Source organism: Neovison vison, chromosome 8 (assembly GCF_020171115.1).
Source record: "Neovison vison isolate M4711 chromosome 8, ASM_NN_V1, whole genome shotgun sequence".
Taxonomy (NCBI): Eukaryota; Metazoa; Chordata; class Mammalia; order Carnivora; family Mustelidae; genus Neogale; species Neogale vison.
Window position 1 is genome coordinate 44,593,588 of NC_058098.1, and position 21,703 is coordinate 44,615,290.

Below are 21,703 nucleotides of genomic sequence, written 5' to 3' on the forward strand. Positions count from 1 at the left end.
TTTGATTTTTCCAATACTTAGTGAGTACCATCTATTCATTCTTTCATTCATTGATTGAATCTTTAGGAGATCCTACTATGCATCAGACACTTTGTGAGGCCAGAACCAGCCCGACAAAGTGCTTCCCCAGGAGATTCCCACCCTAGTGGGAGAATTAGACAATACATAATCAAGCAAGTAAATACACACTATGTTAGGTTATAATAAACATTAAAAAATGAAATGAAATACAATAAGGAGGTAGAGACAGATGGGTTCATACAAATTCTGGAAGGATGTACTATACAGGATTAATAGAGCTGATCATTTATTTATTTACTTATTTTAGAATCTTCCTATAACAAACTTGGATTGCTTTTGTAATAAAATGGTTATTCTAAATTTGCAGAAAAACGTTAGATTTAAATGTCTGCATGGGGGAGCCTGGGTGGCTCAGTTGGTTGGGCAACTGCCTTCCGCTCAGGTCACGGTCCCAGAGTCCCGGGATGAGTCCCGCATCAAGCTCCCAGCTCCATGGGGAGTCTGCTTCTCCCTCTGACCTTCTCGTCTCTCATGTTCTCTCTCACTGTCTCTCTCTCAAATAAATAAATAAAATCTTTAAAAAAAAATGTCTGCATGGTTAATCAGATCACTTGTATCCTCGTTTTATGACTGACTGGAAATATTGAAAAAAGTCAACTGTGAAATAACACATAGTCTTTATTATCTGGGAGTGTGGTTTCTGCATGTTAGGAATTTTGATATTTGGAAATACAAGATAAATAAATTATAGAAAACCAGACATGGTTATAAAATGCCTTCCTGATGGGTAATTGGAAATGATGAACGATCCCTTCAAGTCTTGGTAAATTGTAAATTTTGCCAAGTAGGTCAAAATAGAAAATGGTAGCATTGATGAAAGATGCGGGAACCAAAACATCTGAGCTCAAACTGCTGTTTCTGACATTGTTTTGTTTTGTTTTGTTTTTACTGGCAATTGGGAGTGTAAACGTGTATCTAGGAGTTCAGACCATAATATAAAGTGGAGATTTCAGTCAGTTAGCTTGGCCCAAGAAAACTCCCAAAGTTGGAAAATTCAGACAATGATAAAGCATTCAAAGGCTTTACCCAGGCTGTTTGCTGGAGGCCCAGCTCCCTGGAACAGATGCCTGTGGGTATGGGATGTGGGGTGATCATATTGCTGGCTCCTCCTTTCTTCCCTTCTACCCTTCCCAAACCTCAGGGCCCCACATGCCCAACTCTACCTTTTCACTGATTGGTGCCACTTCTCAGGGGGTGACATTTCATTTCATAACATCACCACTTAGATCATAGCAACCCCTCGAGATAATGAAGCAGGAGAGTGAGGCTCTTCTCTCAAGCAAAGAATGATCTCATGGACAAAGAAAGTGAGTAAAGCAATAGAGTTTTATTAAGCGAGGATACAGAAAAAGCTCTTAGGAGTGAGAGGGGTCCCAACACAACTACCCCTGAGGGCATTTAGGGTTGGTCATTTTATAGAAAGCTAACCAGGGAACTTAAATCTTTTTGACTTCTCTACTGGTGGCACAATTGATTAAGGATGAGTGATAACAACTTTAATGGCTTACTTCTTTTTAGGGTCTGGTTATTTTTGTTGGTTACAGGTGACTGTCCTACAAAAAGACACACACACACACACACTCTGGACACCTACGGCAGGGTGGTCTGCTGTGTTCCCTTATCTCTGGTTTCCATACACCTCTGCATTTCTGGGATTTCTGTGAGCCTGATCCCATTGCCCCGCCTCTCTTTCCCTACCTAGCCTCTCCTGTCCCTTACTCAATAATAGTGTGGTCACACAACCCCCTCACCCAGATGCCCACCCAAAATTTTCCTGCTCCACACTGTCAAGTCATTCGATTTCTGGTCCATACTGATTTCAAAATCCATTTGGCTATCTCTGGTGCGGGAATAAACAAAATCCTATTCAAATATGAACTTCATTTTATGTTTTGTAAACTTTGTCATGTTTTCTTGTAACTAACCAATTCATATTCATCTTTATCTACTTAACCGGTGGCAAAGAAACTCAAAATTGGTGCCCACATGGATTATTCATTGGCTTGTACTTGAAGTATAAGCTCTATGACTCTACTCATTGTTTCCAATAATTTCCATTATTTCAAAGTGATTGATCCCAGTATCTTAGAGGCTTGTTTTTTGTTTTGTTTATTTTTGACTTGCTTATTGATTAATTTCTTGGGGAGCCCAACTTCTACTCTCTTATTTTGCATTCCTAGGCAACTCATTACTGAGAAATTAAATAATGTTACTCCAGAGAATGCTTATAGTAATGAGGCATAAATTTTATCTACAAAGATAAAGTGTACTTCAAGAAAAAGTTGCCATCTTAAGATTTGATGGTATTCAACAAAAATTGAGAATGAATGAAAAACAATATATTGGCTCATTTTTTCTTACAACAAATACCAAGTTCATTAAAAATAATTCATTTTTTCAATAAAATACTTCGATAAAATGTAGATTTATTAGGCTTTGTTTTGAAAATCTGCCCTCTTTTTCCTTCTTTGGGCTTTGAAAAAGCAGAAGTTACGCTGACATGCTCAGTATGGTATTTGCTGATGTTTGAGTGTGTGTGTGTATGTGGTTTTAATTTTTAGTTGTTTTTTTTTTTTTCCTCCCTCAACCTTTTCTTTTACTTAATGTGAATCATATTGTATTTTCCACTCCTGAGCACTGTGATTCATTGCCATCTATTTCCTCCAGAGCTCTCTACCCCACAGAGTCCTCTGGGAAATTGATTAGTCACCCACCAAGCAAGGCACCTTGCGTGCCCATGGTCAACATCCTCTCCCAACAGCTGCGTCTTTTGGAGGAAGATGAAAGTTGCTGTAGCATCTTCCTTTGGGGAAGTAATAGGGCATCAGTTTGAGGGTTTGTATGGCTTATTGTACTCCTGGATTCATCTTTACAATTTAACATACAGACAAGTTGGATATCACAAAAGACAAATGTATCATTTGGTTAAGAAGCTTTTCAAGCAATACTTCTGACCTCAGGAAACAGGTATGTGAGTTGGTCATGATGCCTTTCCTGTGGCACATGCGTAAAGTGTTTGTGGATGGGCTGAGTCTTAATATATGAATGTAGTTTTGAAAAAGTTGCAATAGATTCATTTATCTCAAACATATTTTTATTAAACCCACTTGGGTCTAACTTCAGAAAGTTTCGAGCCAAAAAATTTTTCTTCATAGGCCAGACTTATGAATACATTCCTAAAATCATGCCTTAATCATATCAATTATTTTTTTAAAGATTTTATTTATTTCTTGGAGAGAGTGAAAGTGAGAGACGTCACAGAGGGAGAGGGAGAAGCAGGCTCACCATGAAGCAGGGAGCTTGATGCGGGCCTCAATTCCAGGACCTTGAGATCATGACCTGAGCTGAAGGCAGATGCTCAACCGACTGAGCCACCCAGGTGCCCCAATCATATCAGTTATTGTCTTGAGGTTTCAATGTGCATTTCATATTGCTGACTGATTTTGACGGCATCAACCCGTAGGTTACAGTTTGATTTTACCTCCATTTGATACCACCTGAACTAAGACCACTAGGACTGCTGTCTGTGAAGTCAGAAGAACTCTTTAATTTTGTTAGTCAGAGTAAAGCCTCTTCAAGTTTACGGAACTAGAGCAGTTGAAGAGCAGGGACACATGGTTAAACAGGTAGGTAGGCTGAACAAGGTGTTAGAAAGTCCATTTCTGGGCTGACTCATGGGTGGCGTTGGGAAACTACTTTTGCCTTGCTAGGCCCTAGGCTTCTTAACAGTCTGTTAGCATGGGGAATTAGAAGTGGGAATGCAACAGAAAACAGGGCACACACATAAGGGTTAGGCATGGGTAACGTGGAATCAGAACTGGGTCACACAAACAAAAAACCTGACCGTGTATTAGATGGACACAGAGAAATAGAATACTTTAACCTTCGCTGTTAAAAAAGTATTACCAGTTTTTTTTTAATATTTTTTTTAATTTATTTGACAGAGATCATAAGTAGGCAGAGAGGCAGGCAGAGAGAGAGGAGGAAGCAGACTCCCTACAGAGCAGAGAGCCTGATGTGGGGCTTGATCCCAGGACCCTGGGAGCCGAAGGCAGAGGCTTTAACCCACTGAGCCACCCAGGCGCCCAAGTATTACCAGTTTTAACTCACTGAGATGATGGAAGCTCTCATCCTGATATTCCACTTTTTGCCTGTCCTGTTGATTGTCTGGAAGCTCTGGGGAAATATAGAACATAGTCACCTTCCAACTTGGAATTAGGATGTAAGAGTTGGCCCGCTGTCAGGACAGTCCTGGAGAGCCATGTTCCACCCCAGCTTTGACACTGGCCAGCCGTGAGTCCTTGGGTAGGTTGTTTAGCCTTTGAGCCTCACTTTCTTTACTGACAGGGTTAAAGTGGGACCAACTTTACCTGAAGGCTTGGGGTGCTGTGTGGAAAAGGGTGCTGAGGTACCCCATTGGGATTTTTCACCACAACCCATGATTGGTGTCTGTGGTGTCAGAGAGAAAGGAAGTCTGCTCTCAACCATCCACACGCTCAGGGAGCCCTCAGTTGCCTCCTCGTTGTGTGCCAAACACACTCTGAGATGTTGCGAATTATGGCAGGTCCAGATGCCATATTTGTTGCTCACTAGCTAGCCTGAACCTTGCTCGGAAACCTTTACAGACACAGAAACTCAGGCAACCACAAGGGGAGATCCGGGCCTTAGGTTGTTTCTCTTAATTGGATTCAGAGCTTGGTTTCCTGTGTAAACCACAGTGCCAGGATGTTGCACCACCCTGGGAGCTAGTGCCTGGTGGGAAACTGGAGTATTCCCTGCTGTTCTGGAATTTGTAGGCCAAGGAAAATAACACTCCTTTTTCCAAAGGTGCCTTCGATGAGCTTAGAACTAGGAAGAAAGTGAATGGTCTCAAGTGGTGATTCCCATGGATGATGCCCGGGAAACTGGGTGCCTTGACTGGTCCCCTCTACCAACAACCAGTCAGTCCAGGGCAACTCCGACAAAAACCCATTTTCGTAAAGCCTTCTTGTTTCAGTTTCCATTCCTGCTGCCATGTTCTGTTTTAATGATTTTGTCACTTTTGTCACTTCTGGCCTTTAGAATAAGGAAGTGTTTGTTTCCATGTGAGTCAAATAATGTTTATTCTCTCCAGCCTTTTCTTTGTTTCATATTTTAGACATTCCATAGAACTTAGGTTCGGGAGTGAATTGGACACGGTGTGAGCTCGTCCCAGAACGTTGCTGCGGATGGTACTGACAGTGCTCCTCTAGAAGAGCCCTCTGGTTTCTGCCTCAGGTCGCATCCATGTCATTCACTGGCCATGCTATAGACCCCCAACAGCTCTGTGTCTCCACTGCCTGCCTGTGTGTCTGTGCTCCAGACTTTTCTCTCTCGGTCATCTCTGCTTTGGGGACCCACTCCAAAAACTCAAAATTCTTCTAAAATTGAGCTCTTTTGTTTCTCCCGTGACACGTGCTCGTTTTCTAGAGGCCATGCTTTGGTGAATTGGACCACCTCCACTCGTTTCCTATAGCTGAAGCCTGAATGCGATCTTAGACACTATTCCCTCTTCCTACCGCCCCCATGTATCAAATCCTATACCCCTAGATTTCACATGAGTATATACCACACCCTTTATATTCATCTCACATATATATTACTTCCTCTTTTCACCCCCCAGTGGCCCTCCACATTTTCAGTCTCCTATCCAGAAGTATTCAGCAATGCCTTGTCATGACCCATAGGGTCAAACCTAAGTCTGTTTGCGTTGCCTACAAGACGGTCTGTTCTGGCCAGCCTCAAGTCCCCTTCCGCTGAATACTGAGGGTTCTTGGCAGTCATGAGCAACACTGGATTTGTGGTTTCTCCCAAACACATCCCCCCTCACTTTGTATGGCATTTCTTGTGTTTTACTCTGGCTAGAACCCCCTCCATACCTACTTACCCTTCCAGGCTCAACTCAGACGTTGCCTTCCTTGTAAAGCTCTTCTGGTCTTCTGCAGAGGGACTTACACTTCTTGTCGTCCGTTCCTGTTGCACAGCTCATGACTCTCAATTTTAGCAATGGTCTTATGAGTGTCTTGGTGCAGAAGGTAGCATTGTAATACATGTGCTTTCTCCCTTTGACTGCCTGCTATATCGTAGGTGCCCAATCATGCTGCTTAAATAGAAGAATCGTTGAATGACTTTTGGTCCCAGATGCACCCATCCTCAGGCCTACGTTGGGAAAGCAAGACCTGGAAAGGTGAAAAGCAGCATTAGAGCTGGCTCATTCCTCTCTCATGTTATTTGAAGGATATCTTCACACTACACAGGAACATGGCCTCTGGGACCTTCAGGCCCACAAAATCCGTGCTAGTCTGTGTCCCCATTCTTTAGGGTGGACCCAAGTATATTTTATTTCTAGGTGGCCCAGAGGTCTGCACTTCCTGGGAGCTTTGTAAATGAGAAATGCTGCAGGACAGATATTGGACAGGTTGACCAGTTCTCCAAGACTAAGGAGGAGGCTGAGAGCTGCCTGGATCTGATCAGTGGAGGTGGCAGCACTCTTTTTTCCTTCCTGTGTTTTCTCAGAGCTTAAAGATGAATGTCCTGTAATGAATCCAAAGAATGGAAAGAATTTTCAGGGGCTGGATCAGTGGAATAAATGAAAGAGCCCATATTTGTATGAGGTAAGGAACTCTAAAAGCCTAGAATAGATTCTAAACTGATATCCTGATTTCATCTTTAAGACTCTCTTGCTCAGGACCTGTCCTTACTCCTGTCCTGATCCTCACTAAGTACCTATATTCTGTTAGGAGTTAGAATTATATTAACTTACTGTGATGAGCAGTAGGTGTTGTACGGAAATGGTGAATCACTGTGTCGTACACCCAAAACTAATATCACACTGCATGTTAAGTAACTGGAATTTAAATAAAAACTTAAAAAAAAAGAAAGAGTTATATTAACTTAGAGCACTAGTAAAGTCTCAGCTAATGATCCTTATTCTCACAGGGATAGTAGATGCTCACTGATTTACACTAATGATAGAGATACACACACACACAATTATCAGTCCCAAATGCTGAAGCACTGTATACATCTATTTGGATGAGTATAATGAATTTTTAATTATGTATGGTCACTCTTTATTGCTCATGCTAATATATGCATTATTATGGTTACATAATTTTGACAATAATTTAATAATTAATTCAATTTAATAATTTAAAACTGCTTTGCATTTAATATATTATTTCTTCATAATGTACTCTGTCAAAGGAGGTGGCTGTTTTCATAAATCCTTATGTTAGTCTAGCAACTTAGTAAACCAAACTTTTAAAAAATGTTTTAAATAATTCCTAGTGACTGATAAGAATCATTAGAATAGCTAGCACATATTAAGGATCTACTATATCCCAGGTGTTATGCTAAGAAGTACTTTTCCATAGATTATTGCATTTCATACCCATTTTACAGATGAGGAAACTAAGGCATAGGGGGACCAACTGTTCAATTTCTCCCTGAGATGGACCCTTCCCTGTTTTAGTAGTTACAGAGCCATAACAGGAGATTTTTTTTTCTTTTTCTTTCTTTCTTTCTTTTTTTTTTTTTTAAGATTTTATTTATTTGTCAGAGAGAGAGAGAGAGAGAGAAAGAGAGCACAAGTAGGGGAGTAGCAGGCAGAGGGAGAAGCAGGATCCCTATTGAGCCAGGAGCCCACTGTGGGACTCGATCCCAGGACTCCAGGATCATGACCAGAGACAAAGGCAGATGCTTAACCAGCTGAGCCACCCAGGTGTCCCGCCAGGGGATTTCTTACCTTAAAATCAAAGCTAACTGATAGTGAACATGGTAAAGAAGCAGAAGGTAGTGAAAATATTTATGCTTTAAAATCTGAAGGCTGAGTTAAGTTGTTTCATCCTTTAATCTCTGTTTGACCTTCTCTGAGCAAAAGTGAGTGAATGGTAATAACACCTGCTTTGTTCCTTCTACAGCCACCCAGAGACTGGTGTAAGCATCAGGGGAGCTACTCATTGCATAAAAGTGCTTTGAAAGCTGGACCTCAGTAAGGCCCTCCGTTGGGGGCCTGAACTAGGCCTCCCTCCAGATGACACTTTCCTTCTTGGAAGAGTCCTGGGGCAGAAAAGGAAGCTTTCAAATCTGTTTCTTACCACCACTTATCAAAATTGCAAGAGGAGGGCGTTGTATGCCTACTCTTGGTTGAACATGAGATGATTTTAGACATCAAAAATAAATCTTTTTTGAGCTTGAAGATTCATTTTAAGATTATTTAAAATATATTACCTAGCACATCAAATTGCAATATCACCATGTTTATTGCTTAGAATGAGTTAAATGTATTTGTTTTTCAATGAATTGACTTTAAAAACCCCCCACGTTGCCTCTCAAATTCCTCATATCAGGGAGATCATATGATAGTTGTCTTTCTCTGATTGACCTATTTCGCTCAGCATAATACCCTCTAGTTCCAGCCATGTCGTTGCAAATGCCAAGATTTCATTTCTTTTGATGGCTGCGTAGTGAGTGTTCCTTCCTATCGGGAAATGATTGGTGGGACCTGAGCTTTTGTACCTTATGTCTTGAGTTCATTTTTTAAAAACTGCTAAAGACCATTTTTCTTCTTGGCTCCTATTGTGTCTCTGACAGCCAGAACTTGAAAAAAAACAACAAACCCGAAAAGCAAAAATACCCCCCAAAACAAAAAACTCTCTTCATGAGGTTCTAGGAAGCTCCTATAACTGTTATAAAATCCAACTCACAGGGATGGATACAGGTGTTAGGGGGTCTGAGGTTTATTCTATTTGGGGAGCCCCCTTTATAAGAAACAATTCAAAATTCCTAATGCAAAAATGCCGGCAGGCCCCTGGAAGGGCTCTGGCCACTCACTGTAAGGGCCTTGAAGGACTCTTGAATGTAACTAGATATATCATAACTCTATGTCTGCCTGCATTAATTTTTGCCACATCCACAGAACATTATTATTTATTTACTTTTTAAAGTATGCACAGTAGCCATGTGTTTTGTACCCTTACTCACAGGATTTCACATTTATTTCGGCCAACTTTCATTTTGTGAGCCTATTATCTCAGGTACTTGAAGTGTATTTTGTATCACAATCATGGTGCCTGGTTCCATTTTTCCGAAGCATGTTACAAATGCCACTAAGGGTAGCCCAGATGTTTGGGTGGTACTCAGATGGACATTTTCTATACTTTTTTTGTTGTACCTTTTAATTCCTATGAAGTTAATTTATACTGTAAAATATAATTAGCACATCAAATACATAGCTTCTTTTTATATAAATTTAAGTTAAAAAGGAGTCCATTTAAAGAAGGTCCTTAAGCCCTTCTGGTACACGGTGACAGGAACTGTGAGGGCAGTACATGAATGGCGGGTGTTCGGGAAACACTGACTTAGGAGGTCTGACATCTCTCTGTCCTGTAACCCATTTGTCAGCTTACACTTCACTCAGCCCTTAGCCTTGTTCAGTTTATTAATGAACATCCTGAACAGGACAGGCGTGGGAGGAAACTAGGGACCTGCTCTGGGATGGTTGGAATCCATCAAGTAGGGCTTCCTATATATGGTCATTTAATTATTGTACTGTCATCCTCTTAGGCAGAATTTTCCATCTTGCTCAAAATGTGTAATTTTTTGTTGGCTCCTTTCATGAAATTCAGCTCCATGGTAACAGGTTCTTCGTAATTTCCTAGTCTAATAGCCCTGCCAAGAACACAACAAGTATGGCTAAGCTGACACAGCTTGCCTTTGGACACCCAAGCTGATCCCTGAGGATGAGCACTTTCTGCCAAACCATTTTACCAGTGATCCCAACCATAGTCAGGAGTAAGGTGGCCCACAGGCCCACAGCTGCATAGCTGGAAGAGTCCACTGTCTTCTCTGTTTCTGAAACTGGAGGTCAACATTATCCACCAGCCTTGACCCAGAACTTCTTAAATTTCCTATGATGCCTTGAAGATAACCACAAATTATCTCCTGTGCATTTTATTTTTAACTGTAGCCTGGCATGTGATCCCACCAGATTAGGAAATGGAGACACCTATGGAATATCCAGATACTTGATTCAGTCCTGAACAATCATGCTGGCTTCCTCTTTCCAGTCTTACAGTCTTACCTCTTTCTTTATTTGTTCATATTATAAGGATTAAATACTCAGGTGGACAAGAAATTGAGTAAGCTTGCTTCTCTTATTCTGCTGCCATTGAATCTTATCTTGTTCCAAACCTTTTAGAACTTCCTTTATGGTTTTACTTAGCTTTGTTATATTTGCAAAACACTCCTTCCTGACATTATTCATATAGATCTGCCTCAGGAGGTGGGATTCAGCTATGCCCCTGGAACCCCATATTCATATTTTGTCCTTTCTTGCAGAGCTGTCTACGCAAACACATTGTTGTGATTCTTCTCTCTCTACCTATGTACTTACTTGCATTCGTGGTGTTAGAACCCCATTGCCAAGAACTTCCCACCTTACTTGATGAGAAGGAAAACATTTTTTATAAACTGCAAATCACCTTTAAGCTTTTTGAAATCTCTGCTCATAACTACAAAATTCTGCCAGACTAGGTTTCTCATTCTGAGCTGAGTTGAGTGTAAGGATGATGTGAGAATTCTGTCTCTTGGTGCCCATGACCGCCACTTCTCCCGTCAGTTCCTCCTTGTGATTGGAAGGAGACAAGAACACCACGCCCTCCCACCACTTGCTCAACCTTCTGAGGCTGGAGTCTGCTGGCGCGTTAAGTCAGGGGTGTGTCATCTGGAGTTATCACAACGATACTATGAGAATGTGGGTGCGCAGTTGAATTTCCCAGCAGGTCTGTCTTCGATCTCTCTTCCTGATTTCTGTGGCAGGAACTAATCACTCATTTCCTGCATTTGACAGGGACTGTGGCATCCTGCCATTACAATAGCACTGTTTTTCATTTATCTTCCTTATTTTGCGCATGAAAACTTGTGGATGCATAGATTCGATCTCAACTTACAGAGACAGCTTACTGCTCTCCAAAACAAATGAACAAAATCCATTACTTATGAACAAAGTATGTCCTACCTTTGTCATATTCTGATTATGAGTCCCATTCCTTGTGGTCTCACTGACTCCTGTGAGGTTCTGTTGAGCTGGCCATTTCCTCCTCTCCCCCTGGATCCGGTTTTGCTTCTCCATGACTCTACCCTGTGTTGTACCCGAACTGGCCTCGCTATGTTTTTTCTCTGGCCCCCTTTGATAACTGGCTTCCTGATGGATTCTGTGGGTGGAAGGAAGAGAAAAGCCAGGGCAGTTCGCCAAACTTGGTATATTAGTGACTCAGATTTGTGCCTCAGCAAAATGACAGGTTACCTGGGGTCATCACTGGAGAATTAGGCTCATGAATGGTAAGGACTACTGAAATGACCACAGGATGAGAAGAAGCATTGATGAGAGGTTGACGGAGGGTATAATTGGTCTGGGTCTTAGGGAGTACATTGCTTTTTCCTGGCAGTCATGACCACATGCTCAGAAGAGGAAGAGTAGATGAATAGTTATAGAGAAAATGGAGATTCATCAGCTAGAACTGTAGAACAGAGGGCATCAGTCATGAGACATGAAACAGAAGAGAATAGTGTGGGTCTGGTGTATGAAGGATCTTCGGGAATAACCTTGCTAAGGAATTTGCACTTTCTCCAGGCAAGTTTACTGTAACCCTAGAATTCTAGGATGGGGAGAAGCAAGAAGACCAAGCTATATAAGGACAGCTCCATTCATAATCTACTTCATGTACCAAGCTTCTACAGAATACTGTATCTGAGAAAATGTGTTGTGGCTTACAGAGTCCCAAGTGCACTGTTGTGGGTGATAGGAATGTATTGGTCAGGGTATTCTGATGCATACAAATGAATCGCCTGTAGCTGGCTGGTGTAGAAAGGGATTTTGAGGAACAGAGTTCTCAGAATCATAAAAGGGAATCAAGAGGTGGGCATCAGGCTGAGGTTCACCAGTGACGGAGAGTGACGCAGTAGAGTCAGCTGCCAAGCATCAGTGAGCTGACGAATCAGGAGATCCCTCCCCAGCTGCTCTCAGAGCCACACCAGTTCTGCCGTGGCCACTGATCCTGTCTCTGTCCCTGCATCACTCTGTTTCCAGCAAAGCTTTGGATGAGCTCTTCTGCTTGGCAGAACCTAAATCACATGACAGCATCCCCGCAGCAAAGAGGCCACGAAATGAGAGTTTTGCTTTATTCCCACATTCTATGTTAGAAAAAGACTTATCCTGGGGCACCTGGGTGGCTCAGTTGGTTCAGCATCTGCCTTTGGCTTGGGTCATGATCCCGGGTTCCTAGGGTTGAGCCCTGCATTGGGCTCCTTACTCAGCAGGGAGTCTGCTTCTCCCTCTGCCCGTGGTCTCTTTCTCTCTCTCTCTGCCTCTCTCTGAGACAAATAAATAAAATCTTAAGAAAAAAAAAAAAAAAGACTTATCCTATAAGATGTTATCAAAGTGTAGAGAGTATGGTCAAGAGATTTGAGGCAGGGACGCCTGGGTGGCTCAGTTGGTTGGATGACTGCCTTCGGCTCAGGTCATGATCCCGGAGTCCCGGGATCGGGTCCCGCATCAGGCACCCAGCTCCATGGGGAGTCTGCTTCTCCCTCTGACCTTCTCCTAGCTCATGCTCTTTCTCACTATCTCTCTCTCAAATAAATAAATTAAAAAAAAAGAGAGAGATTTGAGGCATACACAAATGACAGGTATTCACTTTAGGAAAGCACTAATATTTTTATCTTTTATTTTTTAATTTTTAAAAAGATTTCTTTATGTGAGAGACAGAGAGAGAGACAGACAGACAGACAGATAGACAAACAACCTAAGCAGGGGGAGGTGTAGAGGGAGAGAAACTCAAGCAGACTCCCTGCTAAGCAATGAGCCCAATGTGGGGCTTGATTCCACAACCCTTAGATCATGACCTGAGCCAAAACCAAGAGTTGCCTGCTTAACTGACTGAGCCCCATGCACTATTTTTTTTAAGGGAAGGCATATAAGATGATGTCTGTTCAGGCTGCTCTGATAAAATGCCACAGTTATATAAATAACAGAAATTCACTTCTGATGATTCTCAAAGGAAGTCTGAGATCTGGTGCCAGGATAGTTGGGTAAGGACCCCTTCTGGGTGGCAGACTTCTGTTGTAGCCTCACGTGGTGGGAAGCATGAGGGAGCTCTGTGAGGCCTCTTTTATAAGGATGCTTATCCCCTTCATGAAGGCTCCACTCACGATCTAATCACCTCCCACCTAACATCATCGCCTTGGGCATTAGGTTTTAAATATATGAATTTGACTATAAGAGATGAAATTTTCATTTAAAAATATTATTTTGATGAAATCACTCAATTTTTTAGCCAACACCAATCCTGATGCCTGTGTATAATGTCTGAGACCACTGGTGTCTTCAGGTAGCCTCACATCTTATTTTAACAGGTTTTCGGAACCCAAGTTAGCAGTTCATTAACTTTTATGCCAGGCCACAAATCATTTTTTCCTTATATGGCATGATCTTGGAATCCTTTCTTGGCCCGTCTCTGACGTGTCCTACTTGCTCAGTTTGGTGAGGACCACCTGCTTCTTGAGATAGAGAACCCTCCTGTGTTACTTGAGGAATATTCTCAGAATGTAACCATCAGCCATAAATCCTAGCCCTTTGCAATCTTGTTTCCCACTGGCTGTAACATACAAGCACCTGTTTAGCACAGTGTCCTGAGGCCACTAATTCACTCTCCAGGACCCTAAATGTGGTTTGGATGATATTTCCGGTCGCTGCAGAATAAAGATGTGCAATTGCCATATGATGTGTCTCTGAAGTGAGTGAAGTGTCATCAGTGTTGTGGACATTGTGATGTGCCACCAGATCACCTTCAGGAAAGGACTTGTTCCCAGCTGCTGGACATCCCAACCACAGGCAGCCTTCAGTGTCAGGGATGCCTGGTCCCTGACATTGAGGGGTGCTTCAGCTGCAGAGAACTGCCTAGTCCAGTGTCACGGCCATTCCCAGAGGGACCCACATCCAATGACTGTTGGCTGTAGGGGTACAAAAGCCCAGCCATTGCAGCCCAACTCCGGATGACTGTGGCCAGGATCCTAGTTCCCTGTGGGGTTGGCTGAAACCATCCCCCAACTTCACTTCTGCCTCTGCCTCTCCTGCTTCCTCCACCTGGATTCCACAGGCCTCAGTCCCGTGGGTGCTCCTTAATAAATCTGCACACTAACTTCTGTCTCTGAGTCTGCTTCCTGGGGACCCTAACCTACAGTAATGAGCATCTGCAAGAAACACATAGACAGATGCCCGTGCATGGCATGTACCAATCAAATGCTCCATCCGCCAATGACATTAAATTCCCCTGAAATGTGCAGCTCCTGCCAACTCCTCTCAATCAGATAACATCCTGCTGCTCAGAAGTGGTTTCACTCATTTAAAAACTCAGCGTAAATTTTACATCAAAAGAAAAAAACTTCAGAAAATTTTTGAACTCTAGTTAATGATCCACATGATGAAATAGTAGGAACAAGTACAGGTGTCTATAGTTTTCTCTGGAATGCACCAGAAATCAGATGGATTGATAGAGAGATGGACAAATGGATAGATATGTGATAAAACATGCACTGTAAGATGTTAACAGTAGAATCTAGGTGATGTGTGTATGTTCACTGAAAAAACCTTTCTGTTTTGCTCTGTTTGAAGTTTTTATTATAAAGTATTGGAAAAACAACTAGATATGGTGTTCCTAGGAAAGGCAGAGTAGGAACTTTTTATGAATTTATTTCCAAGATAAGGTTAAGCCTGTCTAGTACTCTTCAGTCCTATTAGTGTAATTTCCCTGATAATTGGATCCATCGTTTATTCAGCAAACATTTACCGTGTGTGTTCTATGAGCATGTTTACGCAGATGTTCCAGGAAGGATAAAGGAATATAAGAGCTTTATTCTGCAGTTCTGTTACAGTAGATAAAACAAATATGTATAAAATGTTAAGTAATAATAGTTCACATCACATCACCCTTGGCATAGATTTTTAAAAATGTGTTTATTGGTTCTACTATAATGTGTCAGACAATTAATAAAAACAATAATAATAGTGGCCACTTACCCTGTGCTTGCCTCATGCCTGGCCATGTTCCAAGAGCTGTATGTGTTTTGATACATTTCATCCTTAACACTTGTGGGGCCATGAGAATGTGCCTCCCAGACTTGCAACTAAAGGGGACATGATTGACCCAAGAACCAACTGCTACACTTGGAAATCTGAAGCCCCGCGGGGATGTTAAGGCAGGTCCATTCCTAAGAGACACAGAACCCCTCTGACAGCAGTCGCTGCCTCCATGATTCTGGCAGCCTTTTTAGACTCCATCATGGTCAAGGATGTCCTTCCACCCTTCCTCATGGCTCTCCCAGCCTCCCCAGGCTCCCTTCCCATCTCTTCCACAGGAATTTCCCCTAATAAAATCTTCACACAATTGATCCTGTCTTGGTGTGTACATCTCAGAGGACCTGGACTATCACAGTACTGACTTCTGAGCACTACTATTACCATTTCCATTTTGCAGGAGCAGAAACTGAGACACAGGGAAGGAACTCGCACAGAGTCACACAGCGGAGCTGGAATTCTGACCTGTGTTTCTGATAACCTTTTCCTAAGAAGATGATATTCTAGGGCAGGTCTTGAATGTTCTGAGTTGGACAGTCAGTATCTAGGGTTTATAATTAATAATAATAAAAAATAATAATATTGATAGGTGCAGGCATGGTGCATTGCATACCTCAACCAATTTAATCCACACACCAACGACATTACATATCCGCTAAAAGGTACAGCTGGGTCCTCCCCACTGTGATTCCGCTTCAGGGTCTTGCTCTCCACCTGAGGTGCAAACAATAATCTCAATAAATACTCATTTTAGAGGAGCTGGAAGATCTTGGGCACTGTCCTGGCTGCCCTGCTATTTTTACTACCATTTATTGCTTGTTAAATGCAGATATTTCCCTTAAAGCTTTATTTGTCCCCATTTTATAGATGTGGAAACTGAGCCTCAGAGAGGTTAAGTAATACTGAACACAAAGCCCACGTGCCCACTCATGTGCGCATGCGCGCACGCACGCACATATATACACACACACACGCACACACACTCAAGCAAGCACACAAACACATGTGCACAAATGGTAAATTACCGAGCTGGGGTTTCAGGCAGTTGGGGCTTCTGACGGAGTCCAAAGCCTTTACATGTAATAGCAGCAAAAAAGGAAATACTTGAGAATGAATTTAACTCAAAAACTGTGAAGAACTGTTCAAAGAAATTTAAAATGCCTCAGGGGAAAATAAAAGCACTGAGAAATCAACAAATTTTAGCATTATCTCTTTCCTAACCTTGGCTGATTTCATAAGTGAGAAACAGCTTTTCATTGTCAGTTCCGTTTGCATTTTTATTACTGGGAAATTTCAACAGTTTCAAATTAACCACAGATCTTTTCTATCCTGTGGCTTTTTTGTAGGCTTTTTTTTTTTTTTTTTTCTGTTCATAACTTGTGATTTCACTGTTGGGATGTTAGAATTCTTTTTTGATTTATCTGAATTAATTATAAGTTAATTTTATTATCTTTTGTTAGATTCCTAGCAACAGCAAAACCATCCTTTTACCTTGCCTCTTAATTTGTTTATTATGTGTGCTGATGTACATACTTAATCTTCTAATGTAATTAGGTTTATCAATCTTTTCCTTTTTAATTCTTACCTGGAAGGGAGTGTATGCTGACAATGATCTTCCCTATTTAGAGATGAGAGAGATAAATGCCTGTATTTTCATATGGTTTTATTATTTATATATTTAATTCTAGTATATTGAGGGGAGGGGGAAGAAAAATAAAGATATTATTCAGCAGGCTGAAGCAGAAACTTCACAAAAAACAAAAACAAAAACAAAGTTTTGTTTTGTTTTGCTTTGCCAAAAAACTTTCAGAGATGTTAGAGAAAGACAATTATCATATAATTTCACTGATATGTAGAACATAAGGAATAGCGTGGAGGACTTTAGGAAAAGGAAGGGAGAACTGAAGCGGGGAAAATCAGAGCGGGGAGAGGAACCATGAGAAACTATGGACTCCAGGAAACGAACTGAGGGTTTCAGAGGGGAGAGGGGTTAGCCCAGTGATAGGTATTAAGGAGGGCACGGATTGCTTGGAGCACTGACTGATATCCACAAACAATGAATCATGGAACGCGACATCAAAAACTAATGATGTACTGTATGGGGACTAACAGGACCTAATAAAATAAATAAAATATAAATAAAAATAAATAATAAAAATAAATAAATAAGAATTTAAAAAAGGAAAAGAATCACATCTCTCATTGAGAGGCTATTTTGTTCTTCTTTCAATATGAAATAACTTTTGCGCCTTCTAACTTACTTTTAAGATTTTATTTATTTATCAGAGAGAGAGAGGGAGAGAGTGAGCACAGGCAGACAGAGTGGCAGGCAGAAGCAGAGACAGAGGGAGAAGCAGGCTCCCCGCCGAGCAAGGAGCCGATGTGGGACTCGATCCCAGGACACTGGGATCATGACCTGAGCCGAAGGCAGCTGCTTAACCAACTGAGCCACCCAGGCGTCCCCTAACTTACTTTTAAAAGCACAGATTCTGCATTGTCAGTCTAATATCCGTTTTATCCGCCTACACGGAGCTGCGTTTGCTCTTTGTCTTAAAGAATAGAGGGATGCCCTGGTGGAGTAGGTGCCATGGGGACTTACCTAATTTACTCAATCCAGGGTAAGGAATTTCTTCAATAAAGTGACTTTAATAAAACCATTACTTTTTTTTTAACTTTCAGAAAATTGAGATATGATCCACATGGCATAAAATTCGCTCTTTCAAAGCATACAATTTGGTCATTTTCTGCATATACACAAAGTTCGGCAACCATGACCACTATCTAATTACAGAACATTTCCATCACCCCTGAAAGAAACCCCATAGTCACTCTCCATTTCACTTTTCTCCTAGTCACTGACAACCATTAATCTACTATCTTTCCCTGCAGATTTACCTTTTCTGGACATTTTATATAAAAGGAACCATATAATATATGACTTTTAGATCTGTCTTTTGCTTAGGATAATATTTTCTGAAGTTTCATCTATGTTGTAGCATATATTAGTACTTCATTCTTTTCTATAGCTTAGTAGTATTTCATTGTATGGATATACAATAGTCCACCATTATCTATGGTTGGTGTGTTCCAAGACCCCCAGTGGATTCCTGAAAGTGTAGATAGTACTGAACTTTATATATTCCATGTTTTCTCTATATATATGCATGATAAAATTTAATTTATAAGTAAAACACAATAAGAGATTAATGACAATAACCAATAATAAAATAGAACAATTATAGAAATACACTGTAATAAAGGTCATGGGAATGTGGTCTCTCTTAAAACATCTTATGATACTATACTCACTCTTCTTCTCGTGATCATGTGAGATGATAAAATGCATACATGATGTGCTGAATGAGGTGAATGACGTAGGCATGATGATGTAGCATTAGGTTGCTACTGACCCAAAACTAAATCACAGGAATGATCATCTGCTTCCGGACCATGGTAGACTTCAGGTAATATAAATCACAGAAAGTTAACTAAGGATAAAAGGAAGAGGGTGGCTACTGTACCACATTTTGTTTATCTGCTCATCAGCTGATAAACGTTCAGATTATTTCCTCTTTTTTTGCTATTATGAATTATGTTGGTATCAACATTCTTCTACAGAGTTCTGTGTGGACATGTGTTTTCACTTCTCTTGGGTGTATACCCAGGAGTTGAATTGATAGATGATAGGGGAACTTCATGTTTAATTTTTTGAGGAATTACCAAACTGTTTAGCATTTACATCATTTTACAATCCCACCAGCAATGTGGGAAGGTTCTAATTTCTCGAGATCCTCAGAACACTTATCATCCCTCATTTTGATTGTGGTCATCCTGGTGGGTGTGAAGTGGTATCTCATTTTGGTATTGATTTGCACTTCCCTAATGACTAGTGATACTGAACATTTTTTCCATGCTTATTAACTATTTATATATCTTCTTTGGAGAAATGTCTATCCGGAGTCATTCCCCATTTTTAAATTGGGTTGTCTTTTTATTGTTGGTAGAGTCGTGCAAATTTTTGAATAAATTATAGATACAAGCCTGTTTTTGGATATGTAATTTGTATCATAGCTTTGTAGTAATTTTTGAAATCAGTAAGATCAAATTCAAAGTTGAGTACTCCAGTGTTTTTCTTTTTTCGAGATTGTTGTGGCTATTCTGCATCCCTCACATTTTGGCAATTCTACACAAAGCATTTTGAGAAGGATTATGTTGAACATGTAGATCAATTTAGAGAGTGGGGGCCATCTTTTCTTTCATCTTCCAACTCATGAACATGGACTGTCTTTCTTTTTGTTTCTGTCATCCTTCATTTCCTTCAAGGATGTTTTGTAGTTTTCACTATATAAGTCTTACCCTTCTTTTGTGTGGTTTATTCCTAAGAATTTTATTCTTTCTGATACTATTATAAATGGATTTATTTTCTTCATTTCACTCTAACTGCTGGTGCACAGAAATGCAGTTAATTTCTGTGTATTGATCCTCTGTCCCACAACTTTGCTAAACTTCTTTTTGGTTTTGATTTGTTTTGTAAACTCCTTAGGATTTTTTGTATGCAAGATGATATCATCTCTGAGTAGAGATACTTTTGCTTCTTCCTTTCCAGTCACTTTTTATTTCTTTTTACTAACCAGTTGTTCTGGCTAGAACCTCTTCTGCAGTATTGAGTAGAAGTTGCTCTTAAGGGGAAAACTCTTAGTCTTTCACTGTTAAGTGTGATGTCATCTGTGGATTTTTCATGAATGCTCTTTATGAGGTTGAGGAAATCCCCTTCTATTCCCCTTTTGTTGAGTGTTTTTTTTTTTTTTTTAATCATGGATTGGATTTTATCAGTTACTTTTCTGCATTTATGGACATGATCATGTATTTTTGTTATTTACTTATATATTAATACATCGATTTTTTTTCACCTTTGTTGAGCTATAATTGACAAGTAAAAGTGTAAGATATTTAAAGCATACATCACAATGCTTTGATATATGTATACATCTTGAAAGGATTCCTCCCATTTAGTTAATTATCACATCACCTTACATATTTATCTTTTTCTCTTTTTTGTGGTGAGAATATTTAAGTTTTGTTCTCTTAGAAAATTTCAGTTATACAATACAGTGTTATCAACTATAGTCATCATCTTATACATTAGATCCTCAGACCGTATTTATCTTATAGTTTCAAGTTTAAATTCTCTTACCAACTCTTACCTAATTTCCCTAACCCCCAGTCCTTGGCAACTACTGTTGTACTCTGTTTCTATGAGTTTGACTTTTTTTTTTTTTTTTAAGATATCATATATAAGTGATATGCGATGTTTGTCGGTCTCATTTCTTTCTCTTAGTGTAATGCCCTCAAGGTCCATCCATGTTGTTGTAAACACTAGGATTTCCTGTTGTCCATGACTAATATTCCAGTGCACAAATATACCACATCTCCTTTATCCATTCCACCACTGATGGAACTTAGGTTGTTTCCCTACCGTGGCTATTGTGAGTAATTCTGCAATAAATGTGGGAGTATAGAGATCCCTTTAATATTCTGTTTTCATTTCCTTTGGATATATACTCAGAAGTTGGATTGCTGGATAATGTGGTAGTTACACTTTTTTATTTTTGAAGAACATCCATAGTGTTTTTCATAGTGACTGCACCAATTTACATTCCCATAAGCAGTGCACAACAGTTCCCTTTTCTCCACATCCTTGTCAACACTTGTACTTTGATTTTTGTATGTTGAACTAACCTTGCATTCTGGAGTTGAATCCCTCTTGGTCATGGTGTTTAAACTTTTATATATGTTGCTGGATTTGTTTTGCTGAAGATTTTTATAGCTATATTCATAAAGGATATTGGCTTGTAGTTTTCTTATGATAACTTCATCTGGTATTAATACTGCATAATGTGGTCTTATGGAGTGAATTAGACAGTGTTTCTCCTCTTTTTGGGAGAGTTTGTGAAATATTGGTCTTAATTCTAATTTAAACACTTGCTAGGATTCATCAGTGGTCATCAAGTCCTAGGCCTTTCATTGTGGGAAGTTTTTGTTTTTGTTTCTTAAAATTACTATTTTAATCTCTTTATTTGTTATGGATCTACTCAGATTTTCTTTCTTCTTGATTTTCTTCTTTCTTTCTTTCTTGAGTCAGTTCAGTAATTTGTATCTTCTAGGAGTTTGTCCTTCCATCTAGGTTATCTAACTTGTTGGTATATTTTTGTTCATAGTATTCTCTTATAATTCTTTTTATTTCCATAAAGTAAATGGTGATGTCTCCTCTTTCATCCATGATGTTAATAATTTGACACTTCTTTATTTTTTCTAGTTCAACCTAACTAAAGATTTGTCAATTTTATCTTCTTTTTCTTTTTAATTTAAAGAATTTATTTATTTATTTGACACAGAGAGAGATCACAAGTAGGCAGAGAGGCAGGGAGAAAGAGAGGGGGAAGCAGGCTCCCAGCGGAGCAGAGAGCC

The 21,703-nt window shown here is 40.2% G+C and overlaps 1 protein-coding gene and 1 long non-coding RNA gene across 4 annotated transcripts in view; both read left to right on the plus strand.

Annotated features, from left to right (window-relative positions):
• RIN2 (Ras and Rab interactor 2) overlaps positions 1–21,703 on the plus strand; it is a 231,250-nt gene that overhangs the window by 62,220 nt on the left and 147,327 nt on the right. The window lies entirely within an intron of this gene.
• LOC122916307 lies at positions 6,037–8,299 on the plus strand. Its single transcript, XR_006386161.1, has 3 exons — positions 6,037–6,286; positions 6,616–6,713; positions 8,022–8,299. It is a non-coding gene; the product is annotated as an uncharacterized LOC122916307 (long non-coding RNA).